At 47.2% G+C, this 8,191-nt stretch overlaps 1 long non-coding RNA gene across 2 annotated transcripts; it reads left to right on the top strand.

The window, feature by feature from the left end:
• Positions 1–2,886: 2,886 nt before the first annotated feature.
• Positions 2,887–7,097, top strand: LOC308464862. Of its 2 annotated transcripts, none has more exons than XR_013980166.1 (3): positions 2,887–2,991; positions 4,734–4,939; positions 6,817–7,097. It is a non-coding gene; the product is annotated as an uncharacterized lncRNA (long non-coding RNA). The 2 variants fall into 2 exon arrangements; XR_013980167.1 differs by having other exon boundaries at positions 2,895–2,991; positions 4,737–4,939.
• The last annotated feature ends 1,094 nt before the right edge of the window (positions 7,098–8,191 follow it).

Below are 8,191 nucleotides of genomic sequence, written 5' to 3'. Positions count from 1 at the left end.
TCCACTTTTTTGAATGTGTTGAAGTCTAGGTAAGGCATACGGGGAAATATTACCAAAGCAGAACACCTAGCCATGCCTTACCACTTCACAGGAGAGGACTGGGTGAATTGACCTGGGGCACAATCCAAAGCGATCCATGAACAAAGTATCTCACAGGAGAAGGTTGAATGAGTAGACTTTAAGTCCAGCATCCTGCTTCCCCCAATGGCCAATCAAGTGTCTCCAAGAAGCCCACAAATTAGAGAATGGAGGAAACAGCTCTCTCCTACTGCTGTTCTCCAGCTATTAAACACTGGAGGCATAATTCCCCTGAGTTTGGAGGTTGCATGTAGCTTAGAAGCAAAAGGAAATGTATTCCACAAAACTCACCTGGTTCCACAAGAAGCACAAATTCAGACGAGTGAGTGGAAGAGGATGCGATCTGTTGGGAGAATTCTGAGTTCTGAGTGTTTATATATACTTTTAGGGTGTCACATAGAGCATGAATAAATGCCTGCCTCCTCTGGTTCTCATAAACCATAACCTACAAACCACATCTCTCTCTCTCTCTCTCCCTTTCTCTTTCTCTTTCTCTCCCTCTCAGTATTATTAGTAGCAATAGTAGTATTTCTGGAAAACTCCTCTGTTTTATTGGCTACTCATGGTCTATTCTCAACCTCATATAATAAGGTGTACATATTGCACACTCTGAAGAGTCCTTTCTTTTAATACTTTTATGGGATCTAGCCATTCCAAGGAGTGAAAGGGAAAGCAATTGTGTGCTCAGGTGCAGTGAAACCACACGCACCCCCAACCTGCTGCCTCCCACCATGCACAAAGACACACAGGACTATGTTATTGGATCAAAAAAAGGCTACAACTTTACTGATTACCGGTGTAAATGATTTGGCTCAGGCACTGGGTAATTTCCCATTCAGTCCACCTGCTTGCTGACTGCTTCCTAGGGGGTCAGTTCTGGGAAAGGATTGCCCTATGACTTACATCAAATAGCAACAGCCCATCAGAACAGCCTTGGGGAGTGTTATGGCCCTCAGCCCAGATCCCCTAGGATCCTTGCAACAGGATATCCCAATTCCTGGGATGGGAATGGAAAGCCATACACCCACCCTTCTAATTAATTACTATTAATCCCACCCAATGCCCTAACTGCCAAAGTTGTGACGATTGCTAAGAGGGAGGCAAAAATCTTGAGGCAAACCACTCTGTCTGGAGATAAAATTCCTTCCTGGCCCCAAAATACAGCGACTGAAAAATTTCATAGCAAGGTCATTAACAAAACACTAAACTTGCCCGGAAGCCAAGTACAGTCCACATTGTGGGAAGTCACGGAGACAGGATGTTTGTATTACTGAGTTTCCGTGATGTAGGACATTTGTCCTTTGTTCTTTCTCTTTGCTGTCTGATGCTGAAGAGGAAGGAGCTGACTTACGATGCTCCAAGTGTGTATGTGTACATAAACGTAGTTTAGCCAAATGCTGTGCTACTGAGTCTGTATGTTGACTGTCTATACTCTGCTGATCCTGAAGTGTGTTGATGCCTCTAAGGTATCAGTCACTGTGATGTTCAGGCTGGAGAAAGATTTTTAATTTCACGAACAAACGACCAGGAGGGAGAGAACATGCCAGTTGGGCATGTGTCTCTGCCAGACTCCTACTCGTGTGTAGGATCACCTGACAATGGTTATGGGCCCATGAATTGTGGCCACAGAGGACAGCAGGCTCAGTGCCAGCAGGGAGGACCAGAAGCAATTTCTGTCTCAGTTGAAGCCTCTGGTAACCGCTTGTGCTGGGCCCGGGGGTTAACCGGAGCAATGCGGTCCAGGTCCGGTCCCAAATCCAGGGATTCCACAAGGAGTCAGTCGGACAGGGCCAAGGCAGGTCACAAGGCAGGAAACCAGGCTAGGTCAGGCACAGGGTCTCAGGCAGGTTCTAGCACACAGCAATGTTGCTCCCGCAACCTGGGGCGGGTTCCAACAGTCTTTTATCTCTGTCGGGGTAACGGTTGGTCCTGATCCCCCGGTGGCTCACCCATCTGTCTTGCCTGATGGCAAGCACTCCTCCTGCGGGTACTGAGGTCTCTTCTTTTCTCAGACCTAGGTCTCTGAAGCTCGGGAGTTGTTGGTGGGTTACTAGACCCAGAGGCTGCCTCAGCCTCTCCTGACCCAGCTGGTAGTGGAGCAGCTGTAAGTGATTGCCCAGCTGAGGGCAATGAGGTAATCCCTGCATCTTGAGCCAGGCCAGGCTCAGGCCCCTGACTCGGCCCAGCTGGTGCCTGTTGCAGGGGAACCTGTGCAGACTGGGGCTCTTCAGAATCAGGTCCCAGACTTGGTTCAGGTGCCGCCTGAGGCAGAGGATCCGGTGCGGACTGAGACTCCTCTGGTTCCAAGTCTGAGCCCGAGTCCAAGCCATCACACAGCTGATGCCTCCTAAACCCCACCCATGATTGACCAGGGGCATCCACGCAGCCCCCGAGATTAGACAAACCTGTCTGGGCATGTTCCTGAAGTTGCACAGCTCTGGGATGTCCATAAATCATCAGTCCCGGCACGCTCCAGTGACACATAGCAGATGCCAATGAGCACGCACACTCAGCAGAGTTTAGCAGAAACAAAGTGGAGACTGGTGTGCTCATTCTAAGCTTTTATTAAGCAGTACATACAGGACAAGCGATCATGGTGTCTTTCACTTCAGCTCCGAGAGAGAAAAGAAAGTAAAAAGTACAAAAACACAACAGAGTGGAAGAGATAAGGCTAGCTTCCGTTCTCAGGCTTTCCAAGCCTAGAAAGTAAACACAGACATGTGATGTAACAATCACACATCCAGCAACAGAGGAGTGAAATGCTAACAGACCAATCATCAGAAGTGGGTAAATTTGAATTTCCCCACAGAGAAAGGGAGAGGAGAACATCTCCTGTTGGCCATTGGGAGGGTCCGAAATGGCCCGGCACCAGCAGCGAGCTGTGTGGCACCACAACTTTCACCCACCAACAAGGTGAGGGGAATTTGCATAACTATGATGTTCTTTTGAAACGACTTAATCATGGAAAGGTTCAAGTCATCAGATCCATTCATGGCTCCTGATGTCATTCTTCTCCCCAAATGGCCATGCTGTTGGACTCCGACTCAAGACCTAATTAACAGTCGGTGATCATAATGTCCAACAATATATGGAAGAAATTACACTGGCTACCCCTGCAGGATAAGTTCCCGGTTTGAGGGAGCCTTGGGTAAAATCCTCTGCACGCTTACTGAGGCAGATGGGAGTTGAAGTCCAGCAACATCTAAAGCGTCCCCCACCCCTGGAGTAGAGATACCTCTGGGTGTGATTACCATGGATAGATCAGGGTCTCAATTCTGATTTAGCATAATGCAACTCATTATGTCAGGGGTGGGAAACCAGCAGCCCTCCAGATGTTGTGTTATTCCAGCTCCCATCAACTCCAACCAACATGGCCAAGGGAGGTGGAGTCCAGCCACACCTGAAGGTCCACAGCATCCTCCATCCCTGACCTACATAGACCTTAGGAGTTCTATTTTGGTCCTCCAGGACCTACTTATATGTATGAATGACTGGCCATGATAGAAATAGTTTATTGCATTCTGCACCATTTGGTTAGCTTGCTGGAAGCTAATTGCTTTTACTGTGGCTTGGTTTCAGAGCATTGCTAATAACTGTAGCACAGTCTCCACTTGTAAAGAAGTGACTGAGTTAGCAATGCTACAAATGCCCAGCCTACCGTTCCTGGACATCTGATGGATCTACATTAACAGACTCAGGTGCTATAGATTTAGTGTTAGTTATGCAATTCAGGTTAGGTGCCCTGTGAGCCACCGTGCTCTACTATATTTGACTGTGCATATAGGCCACATTTTCACAAGCACTGAATCACACTCCTTTCCAGTAATGGATGCATAGAAAGCCTGGAAACCAATTCCATTGCTTAGTTTCAAAGGATGGTTCCAAGACCTATAATTAAAACTCCACATGAAAAGTCCTGTATAAAAGTGCCCGGAACCCAGAAGATCGTTCAGTGCCTCTAATAACGTCTGTCTGCAGCTACAGTTGAGAGCACCGGGTAAGTTTTATTTTGCTCATTCTCTTCTCAAAGCTCTTATTGGGAGTTGACAAAAAAGGTTGCTCCATCACAGGGGTCAGGAAATCTGAGGGCCACATTCATTCCTGGATAGTATTCTGAGGGCCACATGCCAGTGGTTGGTAGAACCACAGGCAAAATTTGTTGAAGCAACAAATGCAAACTTTACCTTCTGCTCAGTAGGCTAGTTTCTACACAGTCTCATAAGCCCATCTCTGTTCTCCATCCAGGCTAACAAGGGCTCAAAGACTATGTCTTAGCCAGGAAGAAATGCTCAAGGAGGGTGTGATGCACAGCTGGTTAAGGAGCATGGAGGAGTAGTCCATAATGTTCTTGGATTGCCATCAACCCCACTCAATGTGGCCTGTGGTCAGTGATGATGGGAGTTGTAGTTTCATAATGTCATTGGATTCCATCACCCAGCAGCTTCAGCCAGCATAGCTAGTGTTCAGGGATGATGGGACCTGTAGTCCAACAACATCTGGAGGGCCACAGATGTCCCTCGTCCTTGTTTTGCAACATGGGTTCTGCGAATCTCTACTTTCATTCCCCCTCCCCGAGAGTTTCCAAAAGTAGACAATACGGCTTTGATTATTTCATTTCATTCCTCCCTCCCTCTCTCCTTCCCTCTTGTGTTCAGTAGGATCCTGAAAATCCCACAAGATGACATGCTGCATTTCTCCAGGAGTTTCCAGAGATGGTGGATTTTATGGGAGCAACAGTGAAGTGCTTGTTGACATTGCTCCTGAGAGCAGAGTGCGGGTCCAACCGGGACACTGTGCCCTCACACTCCCTCCAGCCCAAGTCAGCACCACCAATGAACCCTTCAGAATATCTTGCCACTATGTAAGTTATACCAAAAAGGCAGAGATGAAGTGTGTGTGTGTGTGTGTGTGTGTGTGTGAGAGAGAGAGAGAGAGAGAGAGAGAGAGAGAGAGAGAGAGAGAGAGAAAGCAGACTGAGCAACTGAGCAACTGCAACTTGATTGACCACCATCTACAATGTCCACCATTTGTGGCTACTGTGGCCTAGTGTCAGGGCTGGAATCGGACACAGGTCAGCCCTAAAGGAAGCACGTCTCCTTGTCAGTGAAGTTAATGCTTTAATCAAGGAAACAAACATGCAAGTCAGCCTAGTGGTCTCAGCAACACTTCCCAGTAGGTCTTGCACCTATGGAGCAGTTGCCAGGACTGAAGGTCCCTGCCTTACATACTTCTCTAAGGCGCCTCCACTCCCGAATGTTTCCCAAGCAGTCTTAAACTGCACTTGCACACCTCTGACCTCTGTTCTGCTCTTCTCATTACCCTGCGAATTATTGAAGACCTGGGGGGAGGCAAGCTTGTTGCAGCAGGAGAGGGAGACTTCCAGGATTTTTCAGCAGTCCTTAGACCTCCTCTTTTGCTTCAGTCTTGGAGTATGAACTGCTCCCTGTCACAAACTCTTTCTGCTCACTAAACCCTTTGGCATCCAACACCTCCTCCCAATCTTCTCCCTCTGACCTCTCCTTGTTCTCCCACCACCAATTCCTTGGCTCTGAGCCTTCTTCATCCTCTTCGTCCAGCCAGTCCATGCCATCTAGTTCTAACAGAGGTGGTAAACATGTGTCTTAAATAAATACCAACCAGCCAGGGAGCCACATCACCACAATGGTGGTGTTAAAAATGTCCAGTTAGTAGACAGAAGAAGCTCCTAAAGTTCTAAAAAGAGCCTGCTGGATTAGGCTAGTGACCCATTTATTCCAGCATCCTGCTCTCGCAGTGGCTGCCCAGATGCCCCACTGGGAAACCCAGAAGCAGGATCAAACACAAGAGTCCTCCCCATTCCTGTGCTTTCCAGCAACTGGTCTTCTGAGGCAGGACTGCCTCCAACTGTGGAGACAGGGCATAGCCATCATGACTAGCTTAGACTGCAAATCGGCTCATTCCTGAGATCATCCCCGGCTATTTACTCCCCACCCCAAGTCAATAACAAACAGGTGATCAGGAAATACTGTCAACAGTTAATTGTGCAGCTCCAGAGTGCCTTGTGGATACTTTCAGACATGCCTGAGTTCCATTGTGGGGAAGGCACTTGTGAAAGTGCACCTTGCATTCCTGAAGGTGGCTCACGGTGAGCTAGACAGCTGATAGCTCAGTGCTAGAGGTCAAACTTCAACAACATCTCCAGGTAGGGCTGTGAATGTCCCTTGCCTGAAACCCTGTACAGTCATACCTCATGTTACGTTTGCTTCAGGTTGCGTGTTTTCAGGTTGCGTCCTGCGGCAACCCGAAAGTAACAGAATGGGTTACTTCTGGGTTTTGCCGCTCGTGCATGCGCAGACGTGCAAAATGGCATCATGCACAGAAATGGCGAATTGCGACCCGTGCATGCGCAGATGCACAGACACAGGTTGCATTCTGTTCAGGTTGCAAATGGGCCTCCGGAACGGATCACGTTCGCAACCAGAGGTACCACTGTAGTCTAAACTGATAGTGCAGAGCTAAATGGACCAATGATATAACTCAGCATAACACACTTTCCTAAGCTTCTGTTTAGGCATGAATATTCCAACTCTACAGTTCTATGATTTTATGTGTGGTACTTTTTATTTATTTATTTAAATGAACCTGGATGCAAAGTAACTCCTGCACAAAGTTAATGGCAAATAATCCAGAATCCAACCAGAATTCTGACTGATGTGGTGAGTTGAGAGACTGACTTGTCCTGCACTTCCCTTGTTATAGAAGGAAGCCAGCTGCAATATGCTTCCCGCTATGAAGTCTTGCTGCTCTCCAAACAACTGGACATGTCCTTCTCGTACTGGATCCTGCAGAGGATGGACTGGTTCATCAAGTCTTGGGACGCGAGTAGGAATACAGCCACAAAGCTGTGAAGTGGTTTTCCCAGGGGGATATCTGTGTAGCAATGTTCATAATGGAAAAGTCTCCTGTTGCCAGGCCTGCAAACCATGCTAGTCCCCAATGCAGTCTACGAAACACATAATAAATGGGACATGTAAAATGCTCATCTGTAAAGGCTCTGCTCTTATAAAGTGCATGTCATGTAAACTTTATTTTATTTTATTATTTTATTTTTAGTTGAATTTTCTTTAAGCCAGTTATGGGGAACTTTGTGACTCTCAAGATGCTGTTGTATGTCACTCCCGTCATTCCTGATGGGATACTGATGTGAAGTGCATGTCAACAATATCTGCCAGGAGCAGGTTAACTTATTTTTGCCTTAAACTCCAAACCCTATTTCTTTGCTTTGCATGTGCTAACTGGCACCTGCTTCAATGCCATTTCCTCTCTTGGGGAATTGGTGCAACTTCTTTCTGGGAGGTGATTCCAGCCAATAAGGGATCATGCCGTCAGTCCCAACCACTCAGGGATCACAGTATGGTGATGTCACAATGACAAGCCAATTCAGATTTGAACAGGTGGTGATGTAGTGTAGGCACTTGTGTTGTATATCCTCTTACTAAACATGGGATGAATTGCATTACCCAGTGTGATATCCCAAGTACCATGACTTTTTTTAAAAAGGACCCTCCCAGGCAAATCCATCATTGCAGAGGTATACCTCACTGTAAAAATATGTAACTTTCTAATGCAAAGATTCCCTGTCTCTCTTACTTGGGGGTATGTATACAACTGAGTGCTTCAATAAAATCCTTGTACTTTTTAATTGCTTTTGCCTGTCTAATTCATTCCATGGCTCCTATTCCCTTTCCATTGTGAACCAAATTAATGAAAATATCAGGTATCTGAACATCAATTCCTCACCTTCAGAGCTACTGGTATTTAAACCTACAGTGTGGTCAGGACTGGGATTGGGTTGGTGGGCTGTGATGCAAGAGGAGGGGGAGAAAGAAACAAGGGGGGGCTGACTGCTGATAATCTTAGTTGGAGGAGAAGACAATGCCCTTTTGAACCACTTTAAGACTCCTTAGGTAAAGGTAAGGGGACCCCTGACCATTAGGTCCAATCGCGACCGACTCTGGGGTTGCGGCGCTCATCTCGCTTTATTGGCCGAGGGAGGCAGCGTACAGCTTCCGGGTCATGTGGTTAGCATGACTAAGCTGCTTCTGGCGAACCAGAGCAGCGCACGGAAACACCG

This window comes from Podarcis pityusensis (genome assembly GCF_964106645.2).
Source record: "Podarcis pityusensis genome assembly, chromosome: 16".
NCBI classification, from domain to species: domain Eukaryota; kingdom Metazoa; phylum Chordata; class Lepidosauria; order Squamata; family Lacertidae; genus Podarcis; species Podarcis pityusensis.
The sequence above is the reverse complement of the archived record's forward strand: the minus strand, read 5'-3'. Positions and strand labels throughout refer to the sequence as shown.